The sequence below is a fragment of the Nothobranchius furzeri genome, chromosome 17 (genome assembly GCF_043380555.1).
Source record: "Nothobranchius furzeri strain GRZ-AD chromosome 17, NfurGRZ-RIMD1, whole genome shotgun sequence".
NCBI classification, from domain to species: Eukaryota; Metazoa; Chordata; class Actinopteri; order Cyprinodontiformes; family Nothobranchiidae; genus Nothobranchius; species Nothobranchius furzeri.
In genome coordinates this window covers 39195944-39222640 of record NC_091757.1, presented here as the reverse complement: position 1 = coordinate 39222640, position 26697 = coordinate 39195944, and the positions used below count along the sequence as shown (strand labels likewise).

The 26697-nt window shown below is 43.2% G+C and overlaps 1 protein-coding gene and 1 pseudogene across 2 annotated transcripts in view; one reads left to right on the top strand and one right to left on the bottom strand.

Moving 5' to 3' along the window:
* LOC139063596 (KAT8 regulatory NSL complex subunit 3-like) overlaps positions 1 to 9131 on the top strand; it is a 41037-nt pseudogene extending 31906 nt beyond the window's left edge. Inside the window, exons 20-21 of the transcript XR_011516985.1 lie at positions 1230 to 1271; positions 1355 to 9131. The product of XR_011516985.1 is annotated as a KAT8 regulatory NSL complex subunit 3-like (transcript). The remainder of the gene's footprint in view (positions 1 to 1229; positions 1272 to 1354) is intronic.
* The window catches only part of LOC139063606 (oocyte zinc finger protein XlCOF6-like), a 158028-nt gene that overhangs the window by 91885 nt on the left and 39446 nt on the right, over positions 1 to 26697 (bottom strand). The gene's annotated exons all lie outside the window — the stretch shown is intronic.

Genomic DNA, 26697 nt, shown 5'->3' with positions numbered 1-26697 from the left:
CTTTTACTATCTTTATAATCACTTTTTATCAGTTACTTTTTATCATTATTAGCTTTTATTATTTAATATGTTATATATCTTAAATCCTCCAGTGTTTCCTCTGCGGAGCCCTCTGCCTTGGGGCCGGTGGTCAGGGGCGGCGGCGGCCGGGGCGCTCCCCGGGTAGTGCCCGGGCACTGGTGAGGGTTTCTGCCCTACGCCACTGGGCGTCATGGGCCGGTGTCTTGGCTGCTGCCGTGGAACTGTTGCTGCCAGGGCAGATGGCTCCGCTGATGATGTGTCGTTCATTACCTGACCCATCTGAACTCAGCCTATTGTTTACTCTGGTGTTCACGAGTGTGTGTGTGTGCGTGTGTGTGTGTGCATGGACGAGTGTGCGGGTGATTGTATGTCCACTTTTGGAAGTTGGGTGCGGGAGGGGAACTGTAATTTTTAATTGTTTTATACTTGGGGAGGGGGCCTGGGATGGGAATGTGGGATCTATGGGGCCATTTTAATCTGTAAAGCACTTTGAGTTGCATTTTTTTTGTATGAAAAGTGCTATATAAATAAAGTTGATTTGATTTGATGATGTGTCGAACTGCCAAATCACGATGGCCACGTTGACTCCCCATTCCTACTTTTGTTTTGGAATCAATAGTTGAGGACTCCTGTAGGTCAGAGAGGATTAGGGAGAAACTGATGTGGAATGTGCACCTGTTTGTCATCTGAAGGCAGATCAGAACGTAAACAAAGACTGAAAACCTCAGTTTTAAAATCTCATCTTAGTTTGACACATTTCCCAAGTTAATCTATCGGTTTGAAATCTTTGAATTCAGGAAAAATTTCAGCTTCAGTCTGGTGTCAAAATGAGCGAATGTGACGATTTTATAAACCTGCTTTCATTGTCCGAGTTGCTTTTTAAATTTTGTTTAGCCTCTTCATCCTGTAACCTGTTGTAAATATTTGAATCGTGTGGTGAAAATCTCCCTAAACATAAATGTTGTGTAGGAAGAATATCACCAGTGACACATTTCCAAACTTGGTCCTGCTGTTACAATAAAGACTGAAGTCAAACTCATTTTTGCTGTTTCTTTGTGTTACTGTTTTTTCTTTCCATCTGTGTGTGTGTGTGTGTGTGTGTGAGAGAGAGAGAGAGAGCCCTTTGTTTTCCTTTTGCTTTGCCTTTCCTTGACCACTGAGCATTCATGTTCACATGCTGCTTTTATCTCCATCTGCCACAATAACAGTCCATGAAGAGACCCCATCACATCCATCCCAGCATACCTGAGGTGGGATTATCCCACTTGCTTCCTTGCATTTTGAGGACCAGCTTGTTTTAGCTTGTTGAGCGTTTCTGTTTCTGTGTTGTTAGGAGGGCAGAAAGCACCGGCTTCTATTACAGTGACCCTTCGAGGAGCTCAGCCGAGTAGAGCAGCACATCTCAGCCAAGCAGGGGAAAGTGTGGCAGCAACTCGCACTAATGAGCCCAAGGTGTGTCATTTCACCAATTCATGGACACATTTTCACTAAGATGGAGGGTTTTCCAGTATGAACAGCCTGTTTTAAGGTCGGACCACAGCACCCTAGTCAGATTTCAGTACAGACTAGCCACACTTCTTATGAGCTGGAGTCCTGGTGCATCATCCAAGTGGGTCTGAGTTTCACCCTTTCATTTCCACATAAAGGAAAAAGTAGTGATCTTTTTATACATTGTTCATTTGGGGCAATAAGAGCAAACATTTAATATAAAATCATTTAAAAATAGTAATGCGTTTATTTATACCCTTTTAAAATCACTGAAGTCAAACATAAGTGAAACCTTTGTTAAATTAAGCAGGTTTTACATACTTTTCTTATAATTCCATTTTTGTTCTTATTTTTAAATCTGTTTTTGTTAAATCTTGTTCAGAAATGGTCAAATATGGCCTCCAGTCCTATAAAGGTTTAAGGCAGGAATATCCAAAGTGCGGCCCTGGGGCCATTTATGGTCCTCGAAGGAATTTTTGAGACCTCACTTTCATTTCTAGAATGATGAATTTTTCTCTCCTGTTGACTATTGATTATTGACTTTTTTATATTCAGAATTTTACCAATTAGCATATTTAGTAAGTATTAGTTTAAAAATTAACTAAATAGTTTTTCATGTTTAATGTTTGCGAGTTGGAAAGACCATTAACTCGAAGATTTTGGCTCTTGTTTTGGTCCTGGTTTAAAGTAATAATCTGATTATACTAAAATGTGAAGCTAAAATGGGGATAAAAAAATAGCCTATCAATTTATGCCTCAGTTTTCGCTCACATCTTTGATCCAAGTTACCACAGCAGGGCACTTTGGGAAGGTGGAGAGAGAAGACAAACTACAGTGGAAGATTTTCTGTAGAACGTTCTGGACATTAGTTATCATTGTTCTGGATTGTCATACAGTTGTATAAATGAGGTGTATTTATTTTATTGATACTTTTTATTCTTATAGATTAAAACAACACTAAAGAGAAACGTGATTGGTAGCTAAGACTCATGCTCTCATTGGCTCCGCCCAAATTCCTCCCACCGAAGCTAGAATTGAGACAAAATGATTTGTAACACTGTGGATTTGAGGTTTGTACCTGTAGAATGAAATGTGTGTTTTGAGAGTTTTGATTTCAAACTTGTACCTTGATTTTTTTCAATTTGAAAGTCTGCTAGTTACAAAACGAAAGTTTCATGTTTCTGAATGAATGTTTGATGTTACAAAATGAGTAGTAAATGTACAAAATAATAGTTTGATTTTACAAAATAAATACATGCACAAAATGAAAATTTCCTGATACAAAAGAAATACAAGTACAAATTGAGAATTACAAGTTAGAAAACTAAAGTTACAAGTTACAAATCCAAAGTTATGTGTGATGAAACATGTTAGAAGTTTCAAAACTTGGTACAAGTTACGCTGAATATTGTCCCAATCCTAGCTCCATAAACTACTAGCCTTTATATATATCGGTACAATAAACAGCTAACAGATGTAAACCAAGTAGAAACCTTTAACCTTTAACTCCTGAGCACGTTGAGCTGTAGGAGTTGGTGGACCATGTGTGGTGGAGCTGACCAGGAGGCAGGAAAGCTAAGTAAAAATGGGTTTAATGACAGGATACGGCAGGAACAACACGACAAACAACAATGATCCGACAATGACTGATACAAGAAGGGAGGTATAAATTCACAGGGGAAAATCAGGAACACATGGGCAGGTTAACAAGGGGCAGGTGAGACAAATAAAAACTAATCAGGAGGCAGGGGAGAGTCACAGACGGAGGGAGGCAGGAGCAGATTATGACATTAACTAGTGCCTACCCAAACCACAAAACTGGTTTCTGGTCAGCAGAGGGCTACAGAGTGGTGTCAAATGTGAAGTTGGTAAAGTTTCTACCTCAAGAATCACTGAAACCCACTTTGAAAGCAATAGCCTATAATGTTAAAACCTTTATTTAGCGTTGCATTAAAAAAGCAATAAAACATGAAAAATACCATGCTATTGTGCATTTATAATTTAATTGTGATTAATCACCAATTCACAATCAAATTCATGCGATTAATTGTGAGAAAAAAATGTCAATTGACTGCCCAAGTAGTAATGTTTTGCTTTTTATTCTAATGGCTTCCTATTTTCAATTCTCCTTGGTAGCCTCAAACCATCGCACTACCACCACCGTCCTTGAATCTTTGGAGGATATTTTTTATTAAATGCACCAGATGTGGCGGAACACACACACACACACTCAAATTTTTGTTTTACCATGGAAGGTTGATTAATCTTTCACTGAGGACCAGGTTTGTCTGGAGACAAACGCGCTGTGCCGCTCTCTGCTCAGAAGAGTCCATAAATGATGTAATATCAGTAGAAAACTTTTTTCCGGCTCCCCTGGATGCGTAGGATATCTAACTCCCCCATAATTCGATCCCTGCTCCTGGATGAAAAGCCGGACATTTTCATCAATACAAGAACCCCCAGTCCGGACGCCCGGACAGAGAGTGAAAAGTGGACATGTCCGGGGAAAACCGGACGTACGGTCACCCTAGTTTAATATAAAGCGGGAGATTACAGATAGGCCTACAGTATTTTGCTCGTGCCCTTGCTGCCCTGGGCCCTTTAGAGATCGTGGGCCCTGGGCAATTGCCCAGTTGCCCGTATGGTTAATCCGGCCTTGCCATTAGGCATAGGTAGGCGGCCGCCTGGGGCCCCCTTGTGTTGGGGGGCCCCCTAGCCCTGACCGCCGACACCCCTCTGTTAATGCCACAATATTCTTATTACCAACCAGTGGCCGCAGACGGGATTGGACATGCGCACTTCTCATTACCATAATTCCTGAACCGTTCAAGATATCATTAAAATTCCAAAAGTGCTGAAAAGACTAAAAATGGGGCTTTGCATGCATATGTCATGAGTTGGTGTAGGAGGATGTTTTAGGACCCAAGATGCAGATACCAGATGAATGAGGCAGAGGTGGAGAGAGAGACATAATAAGATACCTTTCGTCAAACATTTTGACAGGTCTATTGTTCTTTGACCTTTTTGACCTTTCAGTCCTATTGTTCATTTTGACCCTTGACCTTGCCCCCCTTTCCTATCATTAATCAAATGGACAGGTGTATTGTTCAATCCTTGCCCCCCCTTCCCTATCATTAATCAAATGGACATGTGTATTGTTGATCGTCCAGATGGCCTAGACCCCCCACGCCGCATCATCAATGGCGTATTGTTGAGCGTCCAGATGTCCATGATCCCCCACGTCATAGGCTAATGTGTGTAATGGCGCGTGAAGTTTCTTATTGTGTTACCCCAGTGGTTCTCACAGCCCCCTCCCTTCTGAGTGTAATCCTATAGTGGATAACTCTTTAAAAGCTCAGATCGTGTCCGAATGCTGAAAAGCCGAGCTCTAAGAAAAAATGATGAACCACGAGGAGATGCATGAAGCACCAAGCCACGAGGAAGAGGTGTCTACATCCGATGCTTCAACTTCAACTCAAAAAGTGAAAGAAGAGAGCGTGGATACGCCGCTGTCAAAAACCATGCTTTGTGAAAAATCCATCACGATCCATCAGATGCCAGCTGGGATTGGTGCTCCCCGCAAATCTACATTTTACATCTGCAGAGTGCAGGTTCCTCCTTTCGGCGGTAAAGAGATCTTGGAGCAAATATGGCAGTTGGAACCTTACGGCTATTCCGGTAGTTTTGGGTACCGGTTCAGCTACGACACTAAGGAACTGTGTTTAATCCAAGATGTGGCTGAGGGCGAACCTCTTAAATCGTATTTATCAAACTCACCCACGGTTCTCTCCTACAACGACTGGGCTGTGCTCAGGCTGGCTGTTCCACGCAAGGTGCACAGAGATGATGATGAGAGACCTCGTCCGCCTGTCAATCGCAGCGGGCCGCAAGCTCTTCCAACGTTGGATGAAATCCAGAACGCTGTGACAGCATTCAGCGCTTCATGGGAGGGGGAAGAGGATGCGGATGGAGAGTGGATGTTCAAGGCCTCGGTCCGTGTGAGAGGATTTGAGCTCTTTTTTGTGCTGGAAAATGTGCATTCTGTATGCGGAATTTACCGCCTTCTACAGGTTGTACCTTTCGAAGCCTGTTGTGAAAAAATAAATGAAGTGGAGGATCGTATTACTTCACTTTTTCGTACCAGCCGCTGTTGGAACGACATTCTGACAGTGCGAAAAAAGCTGGAGTTCTAAGACCTGCCTTAGGAGGAGGAGGAGGTCGCATCATACCACGCCCCCCACCCAGCACTAGTTATAAAGAGCTTACAGTTAGAAACCATTTCATCCAGACGATCTAAGGCATCAGCATGACGGGGTTCTACAATCAGACGACCCTTAAAGACCTTTGGAGCCCACCACCGAGCTGGGTACTAACGGATTCATCACCACCGAGATACAACACCAGTCCGAGGTCCAGATCGCTACCATCACCACCACCGCCGAGATACAACGGCAGTCCAAGGCCCGCATCGGCACCACCGTGTTTTCCAGAGGATAACCTACCACGACTCCCCACCATCATGGAGGTTCCGGAGAACGTACCATTCAGGCCCTGGGTCGACGGGGCTGATCCACCTTTGGTGACATCAAACCCTGAGCCGCCGCCAGGTCATGAGGAGGAGGATGTGCAACCCCTCGACATCCAGAGCACCGATGAGGAGCCTCACCGTCTGCCTGACTGGGTGTTTTCAGAAGACAAAGTAGACCGTGTGAAAATGGGTCTTCTTCACTTGGTCAACATGGCGATCAAAGCTCACTTACCAACCATCTGCCACGGATGCAAGATCGATCACCCCAGTCAACGGCAACACGAATGTCTTTACGTAGCTGAAAATGAATTATTTTACAATTTTCACTTTACGGACATTATTCGCAGGGTTTTAACACCTAAACTGATTCCGGCTCTTCAAAGTTTTCTCAGTCTGCACGGCTTCCAGCCTCTGGACACTGAGATTCTGTTCACCATGGCTGTGACGCAGCTGCACGGATTCAGGGCTGTGATGCCCATTCACAAAGACATTTTTCCGGTGTACGATCGCCTGTCCAAAGCTGACCTGGACGCGCTGTCCGGGGTGGTGATGGAGTGAGCGAGCTGCGGAGGGTCTCTTCTACAACTTTATTATTATATTTGACGACAGTATGATTAGTTTTTAGTTCTGACTAGTGTTTAGATTATATTTGACGACAGTATGATTAGACTGTGTGATTTTATTCATTATATTTGACGACTGTTTTTAGTTCTGACTAGTGTTTAGATTATATTTGACGGTTGTTTTTTACAGTATGATTAGACTGTGTGATTTTATTCATTATATTTGACGACTGTTTTTAGTTCTGACTAGTGTTTAGATTATATTTGACGGCTGTTTTTTACAGTATGATTAGACTGTGTGATTTTATTCATTATATTTGACGACTGCTGTTTTTTACAGTATGATTAGACTGTGATTATATTCATTATATTTGATGACTGCTGTTTTTTACAGTATGATTAGATTTTATTTCTGACGGTAGCGTCATTAGATTTTAGTTCTGATTAGATTGTGTGATTTTATTCAGCTGTGTGTACAATTTATGAAATAAAAAGAACTAATGAAAACAAATATGCATCATTTTTGCCAACCATTCATCAGAGATGGAGGAGGTAATGAAAAAGGTTTATTTTACACCAGAACATCAGGGTAGTTACGGTGGTGTGGAAAGGTTTAGAACCGGTTTACAACAAGATATTGGGGAGAAAGTTTCATCGGATAAGGCTCGCGATTTTCTCTCAGAACAAGACGCCTATACACTTCACAAACCTGCAAGAGTTCATTTTCCGAGAAATAAGGTTTTTGTCTCAGGGCCGCTATAACAGTTTCAAGCTGACTTATGCGACATGCAGGCCTTGTCAAAATCAAACGACGGCTTTAATTACCTATTAACCGTCATAGATGTATTTTCAAAGAAAGCCTATGTACGAGCCCTGAAAAACAAATCGGGGAAAGATGTTACAGAAGCTTTTGCTTCAGTCTTGAAAGACAGCGGTGTCCCTAAAAAATTGCAAACGGATTCCGGTAAAGAATTTTTTAATAAGAAATTTGAAGCCCTCATGAAGAAGCACAAAATTGTGCATTTTGCCACAGCCAGCAGCGTTGTGGAGAGATTTAACAGGACTCTAAAAGGTAGAATGTAGAGATATTTCACAGCCAAAAACACCCATCGCTACATAGATGTGATTCAAGATTTGGTGAAAGGTTATAATCATAGCTACCACACTTCTATCAAAATGGCCCCCTTTGAAGTTAACACAGAAAATCAATGGCAAGTGTTTCGCAACCTTTACGGGACCACCGCACCGAAGCCTGCAAAGAAAATGAAGTTTAACAGGGGTGACGTTGTGAGAATTTCCAAACTCAGAGGTGTTTTTGATAAAAAATATGAGCAGAGTTTCACGCACGAGCTGTTCACAGTGGACGAGTGTCTTCATCGAGCACCGCCGGTTTATAAACTCAAAGATTTTGATGGGGAAAAAATGGAAGGGTCATTTTACGAACCCGAATTGCAGAAAGTAAACTTATCGACCGAACGATCCTTCCACGTTGAAAAAATTTTAAAGCGCAGAACTTTCAGAGGCCAGAAGCAAGTTTTTGTTAAATGGCTTGGCTGGCCTCAAAAATTTTCCAGTTGGATTAAAGCCTCAGACATGCACGACGTTTAAAAACAGATACAATAAAAAAAATGGATCTGAGACAAGAGGAGGGTTTTTATATCACTTTACCCTCTAATGCCAGTGACGAAGTGTTTAAAAATAACACGATTGCCAGTTACAGAACCGATCTAGCCCGTCACATCAATCTCAATGGCAGGTGGCAAGTGGGACTGTCTGAAATCACTTACGTGCACTCGTGGTTTAATTTACCGAACGATCGTGCGTTTCTTGAATGGCGACGAGTGAAAGAACCTTAGAAAATCAACAGAGCTCCGATTACCCCCGGATATTATAAAGCTATCCAAACACTTAGAATGGAATGTGAGACTGCTATGAGAAAGATTGACACTGATTTCTATCTCATTCACAGATTTCCCGACCCCATTCTCAAATATCAGATCGGCGATGAAATATAATTTAGATTTTTAGCGCCTCTGGCCTATCTGTTAGGTTTCAACGCGGGTGAGTGGTTGACGCCTGAAGGTACTTCAGGCCTCGATGAACCGATCAAATCGGCGCCTCACCCACCCGATTTAACAGGCGGTCTATATCAATTTTACTGCTACACGGATGTCGTGACCGAGCAGTTGGTCGGCGACGTCTTTGCGCCTTTATTACGTACGGTGAAAGTTGAAGGGACCTTCGGTCACACGGTCACTCATGTGTTTAATCCTGTGGATTACATCAGCGTTTCTACGAATCATATAGAAAGCATTCATATCGAAATAAAATCTGATCAGAATGAGCCGATTCACTTCTTATACGGAAAAACAACGGTGAGGCTTCATTTCAGGCCCGCACATCAGAGAAATACAATAATATAACGCTCGTGAAACAGGGTGAGAGAGTCAGTTACGCTCGTACGTCTTGCAAACATGATTTATCACCTGCAGAGAAACGATCCCAACCGTTTTATCAATTATTACGTCACTCAGGCCGGTCATGGTTTACCAGGTTTTAGCGGTGTTCCTTATTTGTACGGACGTGGCTTTGGATCGATATTTTCAAGACTGTTTCGATTCATATCACCTTTTGTTAAAAAAGGATTTGCTCTGGCTAAACCGCATCTCAAAAAGGCCGCTACAGGAATCGTGTCAGATGTGTTGACGAGAGCCGTCGGTAAAATCACTGACCCTAATGCCCAAGAGGGGTCAGGCCTCATGGTTCTGTCGAGGCGTGTTCGCAAAAGACCCCCCGGCAGGCGTTTAAAGACATCTACATCACGAAGCGACCGGCGCATCAAAGCTCCAGTTACAAAACGCAAGCAAAAGAGGAAGAAGTCTCGTCAGACGGGCTCTGATATTTTTTAATCATGTCACTGCTCCACAGCAAATCGTCAGAATGTACGCTGAGTGAACTGGATCTCTTCACCGTACCCATGACTCAGTTGTCTATCGAAGATAAGATCTACGGCGAAATTTTACCCATAGCGGCTCTGACGGATGGCGGGCCTGTAGAATTTTATGTCCCCGGAGATGGAGAGAAATATTTGGATTTAAACGATACTCTTCTACTTTTGCGGGTGAAAATTACAAACGATGACGGCAGCCCCCTGCCTGATGGTGCTGCCACCGGTCTGATTAATTACCCGATAAACACGATTTTCTCACAATGTGACGTGGTTCTCGGCGACCGTCTGATTTCACAGTCCAGCGCCACGCACCCTTACAGAGCCGTCGTCTCGTCGTCGTCTTCCTCCGCTTATCCGGGTCCGGGTCGCGGGGGCAGCATCCCAACTAGGGAGCTCCAGGCCGTCCTCTCCCCGGCCTTGTCCACCAGCTCCTCCGGCAGGACCCCAAGGCGTTCCCGGACCAGATTGGAGATGTAACCTCTCCAACGTGTCCTGGGTCGACCCGGGGGCCTTCTGCCGGCAGGACATGCCCGAAACACCTCCCCGGGGAGGCGTCCAGGAGGCATCCTGACCAGATGCCCAAACCACCTCAACTGGCTCCTTTCGATCCGGAGGAGCAGCGGTTCTACTCCGAGTCCCTCCCGAATGTCCGAGCTCCTCACCCTATCTCTAAGGCTGAGCCCGGCCACCCTACGAAGGAAACTCATTTCGGCCGCTTGTATCCGCGATCTCGTTCTTTCGGTCATTACCCAAAGCTCATGACCATAGGTGAGGATTGGGACGTAGATCGACCGGTAAATCGAGAGCCTGGCTTTCTGGCTCAGCTCCCTCTTCCCCACGACAGATCGGCTCAGCGTCCGCATCACTGCAGACGCCGAACCAATCCGCCTGTTGATCTCCCGATCCCTCCTACCCTCACTCGTGAACAAGACCCCGAGATACTTAAACTCCTCCACTTGAGGTAGGACCTCTCCCCCGACCCGGAGGTGGCAAGCCACCCTTTTCCGGTCGAGAACCATGGTCTCAGATTTGGAGGTGCTGATCCTCATCCCAGCCGCTTCACATTCGGCCGCGAACCTACCCAGCAAGAGCTGAAGGTCAGAGCTGGATAAAGCTAGGAGGACCACATCATCCGCAAAAAGCAGAGACGAGATTCTCCTGCCACCAAACTCGACACACTCCACACCACGGCTGCGTCTAGAAATTCTGTCCATAAAAGTGATGAACAGAACCGGTGACAAAGGGCAGCCCTGGCGGAGTCCAACCCTCACTGGGAACAGGTCCAACTTACTACCGGCTATGCGGACCAAACTCACGCTCCTCTGGTAAAGGGACTGAATGGCCCTTAACAGAAAGCCACCCACCCCATACTCCTGGAGCGTCCCCCACAGGGTGCCCCTGGGGACACGGTCATAAGCCTTCTCCAAATCCACAAAGCACATGTGGATTGGTTGGGCAAACTCCCATGCCCCCTCCATCACCCTTGCAAGGGTATAGAGCTGGTCCACAGTTCCACGGCCAGGACGAAAACCACATTGCTCCTCCTCTATCTGAGATTCAACTATCGATCGGACCCTCCTCTCCAGTACCTTGGAGTAGACCTTTCCAGGGAGGCTGAGGAGTGTGATCCCCCTATAGTTGGAACACACCCTCAGGTCACCCTTCTTAAAGATGGGGACCACCACCCCGGTCTGCCACTCCCTAGGAACTGCCCCCGATGACCACGCAATGTTGTAGAGACGTGTCAACCATGACAGCCCTACAACATCCATAGCCTTGAGATACCCAGGACGAACCTCATCCGCCCCCGGGGCTCCGCCGCTGTGTAGTTGTTTGACTACCTCAGCAACTTCTGCCCCCGAGATCGGACAGTCCATCCCCAGGCCTCCCAGCTCTGGTTCCTCCTCGGAATGCGCATTGGTGGGATTGAGGAGCTCCTCAAAGTATTCCTTCCACCGTCCGACTATAGCCTCAGTTGACGTCAGCAGCTCCCCATCCCCACTGTAGACAGTGTGAGCGAGTTGCTGCCTTCCTCTCCTGAGGCGCCGGACAGTTTGCCAGAACCTCTTTGGAGCCGATCGATAGTCTTTCTCCATGGCCTCACCAAACTCCTCCCACGCCCGAGATTTTGCCTCGGCAACTGCCACTGCTGCACCCCGCTTGGCTATCCGGTACCTGTCTGCTGCCTCCGGAGACCCACAGACCAGCCACGCCCTGTAGGCCTCCTTCTTCAGCCTGACGGCTCCCCGAACCTCTGGTGTCCACCAGCGGGTACGGGGGTTGCCACCACGACTGGCACCGGCCACCTTACGACCACAGCTAGCAACAGCCGCCTCGACAATCGCAGAGTGGAACAAGGTCCACTCGGACTCAATGTCCCCCACTGCTCTCGGGACGTGGTCAAAGCTCTGCCGGAGGTGGGAGTTGAAGACCGTCTTGACAGGTTCTTCTGCCAGGCGTTCCCAGCAGACCCTCACTATGCGTTTGGGTCTGCCAGGTCTACGCGGCATGTTCCCTTGCCATCTGATCCAACTCACCACCAGGTGGTGATCAGTTGACAGCTCCGCCCCTCTCTTCACTCGGGTGTCCAAAACATACGGCCGCAGGTCAGATGATACGACTACAAAATCTATCATCGACCTGTGACCTAGGCTGCCCTGGTACCAAGTGTACCGGTGGGCATCCTTATGTTCGAACATGGTGTTCGTTATGGCCAAACTGCGGCTTGCACAGAAGTCCAATAACAAAACACCGCTCGAGTTCAGATTAGGTGGGCCGTTCCTCCCAATCACACCCCTCCAGGTCAAGCTGTCATTGCCCACGTGAGCATTGAAGTCCCCCAGCAGGACAATGGAGTCCCCTGATGGAGCACTATCTAGCACTCGTCCCAGGGACTCCAAAAAGGGTGGGTACTCTGAACTGATATTTGGCCCATAAGCACAAACAACAGTCAGGACCCGTTCCCCGACCCGAAGGCGCAAGGAAGCTACCCTCTTGTCCCCCGGGGTAAACCCCAACACACAGGCAGAGAGTCTCGGGGCTAACAAAAAGCCAATCCCAGCCCTCCGCCTCTCACCCGGAGCAACTCCAGCAAAGTAGAGTGTCCAACCCCTCTCCAGGTCTCGGGTTCCAGAACCAATGCAATGTGTCGAGGTGAGTCCGACTATATCTAGCCGGTACCGCTCAACCTCTGCCACAAGCTCCGGCTCCTTCCCCGCCAGCGAGGTGACGTTCCATGTCCCAAAAACTAGTTTTCTTGTCCGGGGATTGGACCGCCAAGGCTCCCGCCTTGGTCTGCCACCCGATTCGCATTGCACCGGACCCTTCATGTTCCTCCTGCGGGTGGTGGGTCCACAGTTGGACGAGCCCATGTATCCGGTTCGGGCTGGGCCCGGCCGGGCCCCATGGGCGAAAGCCCGGCCACCAGGCGCTCGCTCACGGGCCCCAACCCCAGGCCTGGCTCCAGGGTGGGACCCCAGTAACCCTCCGGGCCGGGTACTCCGACTCTTCGTTTTAACCGCCATGAAAGATCCTTCGAACCGTTCTTTGTCTCACCCTTCACCTAAGACCAATTTGTCATGGGAGACCCTACCAGGGGCACTAAGTGCCCCAGACAACATAGCTCCTAGGATCATTAGGGCACTCAAACTCCTCCACCACGATAAGGTGACGGTTCAAGGAGGAGCAGCCCTTACAGAGCGATCATCGAAACCCTGCTGAACTTTTCTGAAGCGTGTTTGAAATCTCAATTCAGCGCGGGATTGTTCTTCAAAGACACCGCAGGTGCGCACGATTCCACTGTTGTGATTAACGGTCCCAATTCAGGCCTTAATCAACGAGCGACTTTTACAGAAAACTCCAGAGAAGTGGATCTGATAGGACCCCTGCATTCTGATATATTTTTCTGTGAAAGACTTCTTTTAAATTCTGTCGATCTCAGAATTAAACTGACACGCGCGTGTGATGCTTTTTGCCTGATGGGGGCGCGTGATTCCACCTACAAGCTGAAACTGCTGGGTGCATCGCTTTTTGTGAAGAAAGTTAATATTTCACCCGCCGTACGTTTGGGTCACGAGTCTGCTTTACTAAAAGCAAACGCCATGTATCCGCTCTCACGCGTGACCGTCAAAACTTATTCCATTCCACAAAATTCGAGGATATGTAATCTGGAGAACCTCTTTCTCGGCGCCATTCCTAAATATATCGTCTTGGGATTGGTGGATCACGAAGCTTACACAGGACGTAGAGACCTTTCGCCGTTTAATTTTCGCCACATGAATGTGGGATATCTGGCGTTGTCCAGAGACGGAAAACAGATTCCTTCGAAAGCCTTTCAACCTACTTTTTACCAGGGAACATCGGTCAGAGAATTTTATAATCTCTTTACAGCCACTTCAAGACAATTGAAAGATTTGCCTCTATCGATTAATAGGTTGGAATATCAACAGGGGTATACACTCTTTGCCTTTAATCTGAACACAGCGGATGACTCGGAGGCGCTTTCGACCGTTTCCACCGGCAACCTGAGGATGGAGATGCGCTTTGGGGAACCTCTGAGAGCCACGGCTACACTCATTGTGTATGCGTGTTACGACTCCATTCTGGAGATAAACTCAAAGAGAGAGGTATTGGTGGATTATTATTAATGGATAATCACGAATTGGACGGCATATTATCGAACCTGCTGGGAGATTATTTTGGTGGCGTGTACGCGTCTGATCAGCTGTCTACCGTCCCAAAAAACATTCGACTACCGGCCTACTTTGTGGTAAACACTCATCCTGTCCATTTACCCGGTGAACACTGGTTGGCGCTAGCTGTGGAACAAAATGGCCTCGGGACATTTTTTGACTCTTACGGTCTATCGCCTGAATTTAAATATTACCCTGAAAACATCCTGAATTTTCTAACAGAACGTTGTTCAAGAATACAATATTAGGATCGTCAGCTACAGAGTTTTGCATCCGACCGTTGTGGCCAGCATTGTGTTTTTTTCCTGTGTCATAAGGCTTGTGGACTTTCTCTGAAACAAATTCTGTCTAAATATCATAAAAATGTAGATAAAAATGATGCTATGGTTTATCATTTTGTTAAAAAATTTTCAAATTGCATCAAACGTCATGATGTATACTTTCACACAGGTGAATTGTACTCTTGAAATGTTTAAAGAATGTCACGGACTGTGAAATTTGTTTTGAATAAAGTTTTATTGAACAAACAAGAGAGTTAAGGTGTAAAGCTGATCCATTTCTTCAAAGTGGGGACATCGCTCCAGCTTGGTGATAAAATGATATTTCTCCTCGGTTTTTTCTTTTTTTTCTTCAAAACACCGTCTTCAGAATCCGGAAGCACAACCCCTCCGTTCCTGAGTTGCGTAATCTGACGTTTCGCTAGCGGATTGGGCACGATAGATAAGGGTACATTTTTTTCTACTAGAGTTTTTAGGAAAGGAGTCCAACCCGTCGGTTCTGATTGTGGATGTTTTTTTAACGGGTTGCTGATGCTTTTAATCAAGTCAAGGATGTGTGATCCTTTCTGCACATCGCCTTTATATTTAAATTCCCCCGTCGGAGTCCAGTTTAATCGTGTCATTTTCAGCAAGTACTCGGCGTTTTTTCTTCCGCGTACAGGAAGATTCTGTAGCGTTTCATTAATGAGTGTGTCAGCTGCTGTTTCTACAGCTGACGTAGGCTCAGCCGTCACAGTGGGCGGTTCAGTGGGAGGTGCACTTTCGTGTAAACCACCTCTCAACAACTTTAAATAACGCTGTAGCAGCGCATTGTATTTTTTAATTTTCTCATACGGCGTTAAACCCGTCTCCTGCATAATTAATTTCATTTCAGAGTCAAGATTCTCTTCAGCCACGTCCCGTATCGTAGGTTTAACAAGCTGACGTAATTGTTGGGGGGTCACCATAAACATTTTTTGAGAAGCCATCGTTTATTTCCTTATTAACCCACCTATCAGTTCCCCGATCAGAGGCGCTGCGGCAGCTAGTAGTATGGGTAGAAATCCGCCTTTCTGGCCGACTAAAAGCTTCTTTTTTTTTAAAAGGCTAGTTTTGTTATGAGTCAACTGTCTGAGCAATTCTTTGCTTCTAGACAACTTTTGAAATTGATGCGGCGACAGACGTATATTTCCTTTGATCACGTTTAAAGCTATCTCGCACAAAGCCTTGAGAACGTCCTCGGAGCACCCTTTTAAAAACTCCTGACGTTGGCGAGGCTTCATACGTGACAAAGCACGTAGAATCTTGGCGTTGCGTTTTATCTGGGCTGACATGGCTCTGTTTTAGACAAATACACCGCAGTGAGCTGATCCGGAAGTAAACCCGTACGAAGACGGAAAGATTCTGGCGTTTCCGCTTTTAAATCCACAATTAAATAACCGTACGGTTCTGACGTAGCGTCTTGAAAACTCTCCACAAAATATCTTTTTTGGGTAGGATATATTTGATTTGCTAAAACATTGATTTGCAATTTATCTCGAGGGTTTTTAAACAAAATCAAATAATTGGTGTTTAAGCTGATGGAACGACTATGTTTTCCTTGATGAAAAACATTTTGAGTGATTAAAATGACGCTCATATTTCTGTGATGTCTCAGCTGGGTAAATAATTTTAGCACCCCAGGATGGCTGAACGTTTGAGACATCATGTCATCCAAGATCACCAAGTGGTTTTGACCCGATGGAAATAATTCATCATCCTCGAATGAAAGCGGGAGACCTTGAATGAATCTAATACTTTTATTACAAAGATCATCATACATAGATTGATAAGATGTAAAAAACCACACGATGTTTTTTGGCATTTCAGTTAAACATTGTGTTGGTCTTTCTTCTGTTAGACCAAGCACAGGTACGGAGAAGATGGAGTTAAACACCTTTTGAGTTGGCAGAATGTGGAGTCAAATGATCAGAAGTCCAGCCACTGTTTTCACCGCTCATGGGGGGAGAGCCTTTGCAACATACAGCAGGTCCCGCGATCTGCTCCTGTCAGTTGCTTCGGACAGACTCTCGCCGTTCTGCTGAAACGGCTGATTTTTATTGAAAAGCACAGGAATGTAACATACGCAGTTTGCCATACACACACGTAATTCTGCCATCTGCACCTGCAGACGCACGTCAGCTAATAGCCTTGTTAATGAAAGACCAATTCATCCCAAGGACATGCAACCTTGAGATGACCAGGACACATCCTGCAACATCCTTTGCTAACAAAGACAGTTGTTCTTGTATTGAGGAAATGAAGGAAGGAACACTTTCACTCCCTTATGCAGCTGTTCAGCTTGAGCAGAAAAGGCACAGAGAGGTTTTCGATATTATAACAAGATTCCATGAAAAGGCATATAATAATGTATTTATGATAATATATAAGGAGCATAAGTGAGAGATACATATTTGTTCATATAAAAGAGCTTATAATAATATATGAAAGAGCTTATATGAGAGATATATATTTTCAATCCCCCTTTTGAACTCTTTTAAGAGTTCAACAAAGATTAGATCAATAAATGGTAAAAATAAATTAAAAACACCAAATACCACTACAAAGAACCCATCTCAAAACACAGGATAAAGTTCCAGAATGATACATCAGCTCTAACATGTAATGATCTAGAAATTAAAAAAAAATAAACAGATGAATGCACAGCTGTGACTATGAGAAACTGTGGAACAATACATGAAACATGACTTTAGCATTAACTGAACATATCACGTCATGAACATATCGCATGCACACCCGTATGAGGGCGAAAAACCCTAATTATCGTACGTTAATAGGGAAAATTCCCCCATGTCCTCCCATTTTGGGACGAACACCTTTTGGCACAGAGTGGGCATGCCTAGCTTGAGGACAAATATCCACATCAATGGTCAAAAGAAAAACAACAAAAACAACAAAAGCACATGAAGATAAACAGGTGACATATATGATGAATAATGAACAATTAGCTTTAGCGAAGACATAATGAAACAGTAATAAATCCGGTTGAAGATTTCATTTAAAAGAATAAAACGGAAAAACAAGTTCAGCATCCACGTCGTCGTTGGGGTCTTTTGCTTGAGGAGGGCTTTATGTGGGCAAGTGTCCTTTATTAGTCAGCAAAGCAAAGGCAGAAGTCCTTGGCCCAGTCCTCCCTTTGTTCATCTGCACACAGCGTGGTGGTGCCGACGCCATCCTCCCCACGGCGAGCAAAACGCAACATGTCAACAAGAAAAACTTGAATTAGCACGCCAATTGCCTATAAACCTATTACCACAAAAAAATTCCTAAATATTAGACCCATAGACAAAGCACCCAGCCCCACATTCAGACCCCCTATCTAACCAAGCTACTTATCCTAAATTAAAGAGCTAGTTCGCCATTACGGCACGCAATGATTTACTCAAGCATTTATGGGTTAATGGTACAAGCAAAACTCACCTGATTGTCCTGATAACCAGGAGTAATGTAAATGGCCGCTCGGTAAAACGACCAGAAATAAGTCTTTAAAACCATATTAAAAGTCATCCAGCCCATTTGACCTAAACTCAGCCAGAACCACCTATTCTGTTCCTCAACCTTCGAAACCACATTCAAAACCCTTCATGCAACATCCACACACTCACAAAATGAACTCATGCTATCCCATAACAGTAACAAAACACTAGTCAAAACATGACATCCAGCACCCACCAGAAGACCTGCCTCACCTGAAATAGAGTGGTAACAGTCATGGTTATGTTATCACATTGATAAGTCAGATAATTTTGACACAAATGGGAACAAAATGTTGTGAAACCTAAGATTATATGGTAAACTCACACGTTGAGTCGCCTATCATCCGTAGTTCTGAATCCCCAGCATACGAGGAAATAATCTACAGCATTACGATCTATAACTTTGTCATTAACGTTCTCTAAGCACTATCCGGAAACATGTTAGTTCTGGGCTCATTATTGGCAGTTTACCAGGAATACACACATGCTATATTCTGTTAGGATTTTTTTTATAATCTCAGATCTGTCCGGCCCTTCTGGCCCACACAACGGTGTTACATACATTTTAAAACTATGACCCCATTTGCAGTAACCTCCCTTGGACAATTAAAACAATACTAGCACTAACCAGGAACTAGTTTAAAGTTGTAAAACTGGAACAAAAGTAAACAAACATCAGCTAAGTAACACAGGCATTGTATGGTTATTCTGCTAGTAAAGTCCTGTCATCTGCAGGTGTGACTGTAATGGTGTGAATGCAGTATGGAAACCAGTCTAGGGTGTAGAGTAGTTGCATTTTACTCATCTTTCCATTGTGAACAATTCCTCTATTGGTGTTGCGGTCGTCAGAAGGCCTATAAAACGATGATACATTGCGGTGATATCTTTTCCTTTTTTGTCATTGGTTATCCTCTTCACCTCCTCCAGCAGAAACCCCATTGTAATTTATCAGGGACGGTTCCTAGCAGCATTCAAGACAAGAATCGTCATAAGACTCAGCAAACTTCTTCTTATGTTAGTCAATCTAGTCCCAGTAAGATGAGAAGCAACACTGTCCTTTAGTCCTCGTCTCAGGTATCGACGTGAGTTCATGAAAGTCCAATCTTCATCTTTTTCCATCCTCTCCCTTGGTCACCATGCAACACCAGGAAGACTCGCACTCCGGCCGGACCAGACGTCCCCCAAACCGATCGCCTAGGGATTAAAGGTTATGCACAAAAATGTCCTAACTCTTACTGACCCTAGCCTCTGATACCTTCAACATCAGACACATACAGTTACAAACAGCAAGCGCAATTAAAGGTACAGTGACATCACGACATGGACACACCCGGACACACAAACACATACACATGCACATACACAGAGAGAAAGAGAGAGTAAGAATGTGTGTGGGAGAAAGAAATGAGTGGGGTCCATTCTGCCACCAGCATCTCCACCTATGTCACAGAGAAAAAATTACAAAGAAATTAAAACATAAAGTAAATGACAATAATTCAATGGGTATAAATGATTTAACTAGAATACCCAACCATGCATGGGTTTTATAACAGTTCCAGCAACACTGGAGATGATGCCTTGTACAAGGAATTCTTAAGATGTCCTTCATCAATTAGAGGTTATAGCCAAATTGTTTCAGGATCCTGAAGTTGAATTGGTCAATTTACTCAGAATAGCCCAATGGCTTTGTTGATGTTTCTCAAGGCTCGGCCACGCCCATATAGATAAATAAACAAACAAACAAGACAAACACAGTCAAACACACGGTCCATACACGTCTCTGTGCCCTCACACACCAAGCAAATGTCAGACTGAAGCAAAAGTGTGAAAACACTTAACCTAACGCTAAATCAGTGGAAAGAAAAAATAAGACCTAAAGCATGTGATCAAATTAATCCAACAACACTTCCCATAACTACTGTTCTAAACTCACGTTGCGGTGTGATCTCTCCAATTAGAAATTAGGACAACCACTTTACTATCAATTCCACAAAATAGTTTCAGGTTTTCCAATGTCCCTTACCTAAACTACCTGTCTTTCTTACCTTCTTTCTTTCTTTCTTTTTCCTTTAAGAACACTACTCGCACAAGAGATCCCAAGAATTAATTCACTACTTAAGGTTAATTCATAAATAACGAGACTGCAGTTACAGGTTTGTTTGTGCATAGTATTGGTAATCAGCAGTTTTTCCTTATCTCCTCATCTAGAAGTGTGTTTCTGTGCTACTTCTCCATCTATAACACAAATTAGTATCATCCTTAAAGCGTCTGAAATTAAGCTGCATTGCTAAATCAATAACGTGATTTGTGCTAAGAAATACTCCCCTACCCTCTTCCTTTTTCCAGTGGCACTGACTCTACGACAGATTTAGATCAGTTTAACGTTTTATTACTATTACGTTTCGTTTAATTAATTTAGCTTTTTCTCTCTTATTTTTATTTATTTATTTATTTATGTTATTTACTTATTTATCATGCCATCCTGTGATGATAAACTTAAAGAATTTTTAGCCAATTGTCGTCAAAAAGACCAATTAAAAATGTTATGTTAAAGATTTCACAAGATAAAAAATGTGAACATAATTTTTATCGAATGAGAGGTACAATTATTCAATATTTTGTAACATTATTTTCTACCATACTATTGTCTCGGATGAGATGTTCCATGAATCATTTAGTCAGCTGAATGCCAAATTATTCATTTAATTGTTATTTTTATGCAATGAATGGAATGGGATGGAACTGTTCAAAAATTTGCGCATGTTTGCTCGAAGGAGAAAACTGTTGAAGCCTAAAGCGTTCTCCTAGACTTATAAATAGACACCATTTCCTTAACTAATGAAAATAAGTGATAACGCTGATGTATTCCGTTTTGAAAAGAAAGTGAGGCTTTACTGCATGTCCGCTGCAGCTGAGTATCCTAAGACAATAAAGATTATGTTGACGTCCAATGGTGAGTTGGGCTGAAATCCAGGTTACTAATCCTATTATTTATTTATTTATTGTTATTATTATTATCTTGTTTTTTTTTAGGCTAACTTTCTCAGTTAACTATGTTCTACAGTAGTTTAGTAAATTTTCCACAGTTCTGACATTTCATCAATTCAACTGGTTGTTGCCAAAAAGCCTTGTTCATTACCTGACTGCAGCAAGCACTCTTTTACTGGGTGTAACCATAGGAAACAGTCTCTTTTGAGCCTCTCTTTGTAAGTCCAGGATGACCACCGTCATTGATTGAAGTTCACATGTTAGCACACATGCTCCTCCCCTTTTGTACTTTGTTTCATCAGCAGCAGGGCAAATAAGTTTCTGCCTCTTTGTCCATCTTGTAGTGCTCCCCCGTCTTGATGTTATAAGTCACAGCTTTTGGGGAGGGCTTCCAGGTTCTCTTTGTATAGAAGTCAGACCCAAACATTCTTTGCAGCTGGTTGTGACAGGCCCACCCAGTAAAGTTCATGCCCGCCACAATGCACAGCAAACGTTTCCCTTAAATATGTTGATTGGGTTGAAATGACAGAACTTTCTCTTTTACAAATCAAAATCAACGATGGTTTCTAATAATTAGTCGACTTTATTGACTCAAAGGTAAATCTGAACTACTTCCTATGCACAATTTGTTCTGAATCATCAAATCAGTTCTACACAGGTTTTAAACATTAGGCACAATCTATCCCAAATGCAAGATCCCTCCTTTCATTTTTTATTTATCTATTTTATTTTGGGAAAATAACTACCAGTTTTAACTCAAAACAGCCTGGTACAGTTTCTAGCCAGGTTACAGGAAATAATACTTAGTTTATCTGTTTTTTCATTATTCAGCGTCTCAAAATCCAGCCATTAACGTTAATGGTTCTTAAAGTTGAGGCAAGGCAATTATTGGATTTTGTTTTATAGCAAGATTTAATAAATATTTTATTTCCTGACTGATTATTTGTTAATTTTATGGTTTTCATAAAGATGATCCTGAGAGGTTCAGAGCTGCTTTTCACAGCACCCTGTGCTATTTTTAGACTACGGGATTCTTGTGTGTAAAAGTGGGTGGAGTCAGGTCCCCAGGCTGAAACTCCAGTCATTCTCACTAGATCTGTCCGAGAGGAAGGATCTCCTGAATACCCTAACCAGAAGCCTTAAGGTACGTCCAAAACACCGAAAAATATCCTTTCTAAAGTCACGAATAGCTTAAAACTGCATGTTACACAGAAAAACAGAGAGAGCGAGAGAGTCCAGCTGACTTCACGGCCCATAATCAGACAAAATACTTCCTTTATAACCACAACCATACAACTTTTGTATTTTAAAGGATTTTCTTGTCATCACACTAACGATAAATTCTTTTTCTATTGTTTCCACAGTCTCTTGAACTAAATAACCGTCTAGCAAAAACATGGACCGCACCCTGTTTCTCAAGCAGCTGCTCCCTCTATTAAAAACTGCGTCATTCAGGAGAAGATCCAGCGAAAGCAGCATTTACTTCTCATGCAAGAAGACACACATCCACTCATTCACAAGGCACAGACGACATTCTTTGTTTATCACAGTCTTTTTTTTTTTTTTTTTTTTTAAAGTAAGTCAGTCCGTCACTTATTTATTCTCTCTCTCTCTATATAATATTTTAAGCACAGAATTTAAGTAACACTGCACTGGTTATTTTCAGAATTTAATGCTTACTATGCTTTTAAGCAGGACTTATGTAACATTAGAGCAAATCCAATTGCAATTTTTTTGAGAGCGCTCTGAGAAATAGTTTATATATTTATTTTCTGCAGATCTGTTTCGATTTTACCGTTTAGCAGCTATCTGACTTTATGTATATGTATATCCATATATTTCTAAAATAAAGCTGTCATATACAACCTTACTTGCGTTTCTTATTGGCTTTTTCCCTTTTTATCTCCAGGCCACTTAACCCCCAGATCGGGGTCACTCACATGCTGCCCCGCACACAAATGATTATCACGCTTGTACACTACATATGTATATATATGTATACACATATACATACATACACACATACATATACATATGTTACTTTAAAAACCTTTTATTTATTAACTTATGGTGTTCTGTTCAAAGACTGATCAGAACAGGGTTGCAGAATTTGAATTTTGCGTAGCTCCAAACATTAATTTTAGCACTGCAGTGTAATTTACATATACGAGTTGCAACTTTTTAAAGCTCTTATTTATCTTATTTATTTATTTTCTGGTACCGCATCAGGCCTTCACACACACATCCAGCGCTGTACACACACACACGGAGCTCCCAGAACTCGGCTCTGCATTCTGCACTCTCCTAGTGCTGCACTTTCAATCCAGAGCCGTAAGCAGCCTCTTGCTGCGCCTCACACACACAGGCTGAACTCAGCTTACACACACAGTGAAGCTTGTCTACAGCTGTGCTTTTTGTACTTTTATCAGTTACTTGGTACCTTTAAAGGTCCAAAAATTTTGTTAGAATTTTAGGAGATCTCTTTTTACCTCCTAGGGCCCCAAACCCAACTTTTCTTGTCTCATAAAAGGTCCCAGACCTTGTACATTAGAACATTTTTCTCATTTCATACAAAAGGTCCTTGACCTTTAGAATTTAGGGAGCTCTCTCTCTAGCCTCCCAGGCCCTTAACCCAAACCAGGTTCTTGACCTGTACTTTAAAATTTAGGGAGCTCTCTTTAGCCTCCCAGGGCCTTAACCTGAACCAGGTCCTCGACCTGTGGACTTTTAGGGTTCCCACACCTATGGACTCCAGCCAAGCATTATATAACCTCGTTATATATTCTATTCGCTCGTCAGCAAATAGTGTGGTCAGCCACGACCTGGAAAACGGAACTTTAGGGCTCTTCTAATAACCCTGGGCCTCCATCCCTCTTCTGTACTATTTCCTTATCTCATTTATCATTAAACCATTGTAAAATCCTTATCTTATTTTACCATTAAACCATTACAAAAAATCTCTTATTACTTCTGCACTTGTCTCCACTTTCTTCTCCAACATTTATTTTAGGACCACAGCTACTATGATTCTGGACACAAAGGCTTTGGATAAATCCAATGAGCAGTTTTTAGAAATAAGGTTCTGCTTACCTTGTTTTCCACCGCGGTGTTCTGTGCCAAGATCGTTCACTGGGTCGGTTGGTCAAATTGTCCTCCAAAAACTCCTTTTTCTTCAAAAAGAAAAAATCCTGTTCGTGACGCCAAATTTGTTGGTCTTTCTTCTGTTAGACCAAGCACAGGTACGGAGAAGATGGAGTTAAACACCTTTTGAGTTGGCAGAATGTGGAGTCAAATGATCAGAAGTCCAGCCACTGTTTTCACCGCTCATGGGGGGAGAGCCTTTGCAACATACAGCAGATCCCGCGATCTGCTCCTGTCAGTTGCTTCGGACAGACTCTCGCCGTTCTGCTGAAACGGCTGATTTTTATTGAAAAGCACAGGAATGTAACATACGCAGTTTGCCATACACACACGTAATTCTGCCATCTGCACCTGCAGACGCACATCAGCTAATAGCCTTGTTAATGAAAGACCAATTCATCCCAAGGACATGCAACCTTGAGATGACCAGGACACATCCTGCAACATCCTTTGCTAACAAAGACAGTTGTTCTTGTATTGAGGAAATGAAGGAAGGAACACTTTCACTCCCTTATGCAGCTGTTCAGCTTGAGCAGAAAAGGCACAGAGAGGTTTTCGATATTATAACAAGATTCCATGAAAAGGCATATAATAATGTATTTATGATAATATATGAGGAGCATAAGTGAGAGATACATATTTGTTCATATAAAAGAGCTTATAATAATATATGAAAGAGCTTATATGAGAGATATATATTTTCAATTGCATACAATTTTCCAAAATACTTTTTACAAAAAAGGTTTTTCCACAGCCTGATGGACCAGCAATTTGTACACTGAATGGAGATTTCAGTCTAGCGTCAAAATCAGTTTCCATTTTTAATACCCAAATGGTTCTGTACTGCCGTCAGCAAATAACCTCCGCTTATCAAAAATCACACGAAACCTTTTCACAAATGAAACATTCGAGAGAGTGAGGCCTTTTTTATCCCTCTTGACGATCTCCTGCCGAGTTTGCAAAAATCTCCCCCTTTCTCCAGCGATGTACCCCTCAACCAGCTGTGCCAAGCTGTCAAAATTGATGTGATCAGATGAAATGAATGACTGTGTGATACCCTTAGCCTTTATCACCACCTGCTGGCGGTCCCGGGTTTTGTAAGCATACGTTTTAGGACCAGCTGAAACAAAATCCATGATGGAATCGCCGTGCAGTTCATCGGTTAAATCCCCCAGCAGCGGTCCTGTTGGTAAAACACACTCATTCTCTTTGACAGAATAAATTATAGAATCTGTATCGTAATAAATGACGCGATTTCCCAGTTTGTTCAACGCATTTAATAATTTCAATCTGGCATAAGTTGTGGTGAAAGCGGCGATAAATATGTTGTTGCTTCTGCCAGGAGTCGTTAGGCATTTTTCTGTCAAACTGTGCTGCACCAGAACGGCTCCTGAAGTGACAAAGCTGAAGAATTTAACTTTGTATTTCCCTGAAAACAGAATGTCAAAAAATTCATCAGGTTTTTGAACAAATGTGGTTTGTACAAGATCATCTCTTTGGCCAAACTTTCCCCAGAGTGAATTGAGACATAATTTTGAAATGGCACGCTTAGCAGGATTGTGTTGAATCTTAGACTCATCTAATTGTATCCCCTGATGAAGTTGGTAGTCCTGAATGTATTTTCTTTTAGACTCATCGTCAATCAATCCTTCAGGAAAACCAGACGCTTGTTGTTTTTGCTTCAAAAACGTGTTAATGTAACCTGCAAACACGTCTTTACTGCTTTTCTCAAAATCCCAGACTTCAATCATTTTCACCAGACGGTAACCTGACTCCAAAGCGTAATTGAACTCTACACTCACCCAAACGCCCGTCAAAGCACGTTGAGACGCGCTTTGTGAACAAGAATCAGATTGATTGTTCATTTCAGCACATGTACGACATAGTGTAAAAACAAGTTTACCTTTGGATGTTTTAAAAGGCAGAACAGGGAAAAACAGTTTTCTGGGTGGCAAAACGACAGCTTTAATCAAGCCAAAATAGTGACTTGGATCTCTGAAATTTTTAACATGAATTTTGGGATGGCCTATGGGATAAGTCTGTGTGGCGTTTACATAAGGGTACAGACTCGTAAAATCCACATAGTGGATTTTTTCACCGCTCTGAGCCGAATGCCTCAGCCGAACCGGACAAGTTCTGCCTCCATACAGGGCTTCACGAGGTAAAAGAGGAGCTGGCGGGGGGTCAAATCTTGAGACAAACTGTTTCACGTCCGGATCAGTTTTTACCATCTCCTGCCAATCATGTTCCCAAATGACATTCATTTTTAATCAATGCACAGTTTCCAACGACTGAAGCTTTTCGACGGTTTTGTCATAAATTTCACCAAAAGTGATTTTTCTCAGAGGACTTATGGATGACTGTAGGAAACATTTTGGACAGCCGTGGAAAAAACAACCCATAAACTCAAACCCTTGTTCAACGCCTGAAACCACAGCATATCCGTCGAGATAAAAATCTCCCACTTTATACTCCCCCAAAGGCGTTAAAGCGTGTTGAATGTCTACATTTTGACTGCGTGAAACCCATTCCAG